Source organism: Pteropus alecto, unplaced genomic scaffold, assembly GCF_000325575.1.
Source record: "Pteropus alecto unplaced genomic scaffold, ASM32557v1 scaffold7, whole genome shotgun sequence".
Lineage (NCBI taxonomy): Eukaryota > Metazoa > Chordata > Mammalia > Chiroptera > Pteropodidae > Pteropus > Pteropus alecto.
The window spans coordinates 27,817,659-27,818,303 of NW_006494614.1; the positions used below are offsets into that span (position 1 = coordinate 27,817,659).

At 73.5% G+C, this 645-nt stretch overlaps 1 protein-coding gene across 5 annotated transcripts in view; it reads right to left on the reverse strand.

Moving 5' to 3' along the window:
• The window catches only part of PHF3 (PHD finger protein 3), a 73,461-nt gene extending 72,822 nt beyond the window's left edge, over window positions 1-639 (reverse strand). For 3 of the 5 annotated variants that reach the window (XM_015600430.1, XM_006926411.2, XM_025042539.1), the window contains exon 1: window positions 322-639. The gene's annotated coding sequence lies outside the window, so the exon portion shown is untranslated. Of the gene's footprint in view, window positions 1-16; window positions 222-321 lie in introns of those variants that run through there. The other 2 variants (XM_015600429.2, XM_025042538.1) reach the window with 2 other exon arrangements.
• Window positions 640-645: the final 6 nt, after the last annotated feature.

Genomic DNA, 645 nt, shown 5'->3' on the forward strand with positions numbered 1-645 from the left:
GCGGTGGGGCCCTCACCCCCGAGGGCCCGGGAGCAGGACGGGGAGGCCGCGGTCCTGACCCTCCGGCTGGCGACCTCGCCGCCGTGGCTCCCTCCCCAGCCCACAGTCCAAACGGTCCCGGGCGGCAGAGGCGCGGCCCGGACAGGCCGGGGACGTTGCGCAAGAGACTAGAAAGGAGATTTCGCCGCCGCGCGGGAGAACGGCGCGGAGTGTCCGCCACGGGAGGGGCGGGGAGGCCCGCCGAGGCGCCGTGTGTGTGGAAAGGGATGGGGGAGGGGAAAATTGCCCGTCTCCCTGGCCGCGGCCAGAGCCGCAACTCACCCAGCTCCGCCAGACGAGCGCTACCACTGGCAGCAAGAGGAAGATGGTGGCCGCTGCTGCTGCTGCTGCCGCCGCCGCCGCCGCCGCCGCCGCCGAGGAGGAGGAGGAGGAGGAGGAGGAGGGGGCCCGGTGGGTACCGCGGAGAGGGGGTACGCGCAGGACGTCGGCGTCGCTGCCACAGCCTCTTTTCCTCACGGGGCCGAACGGCTGCTGCTGACTACACTGTCCTGGTTTCTGCGCCGCCCTTCTTTTCCTCGTTGCAGCCGCCGCCGCCCAAGGCCCGAGGGTCGCTCGCCTCGTGGGGACCGTGCGGCGGCGCGGGAC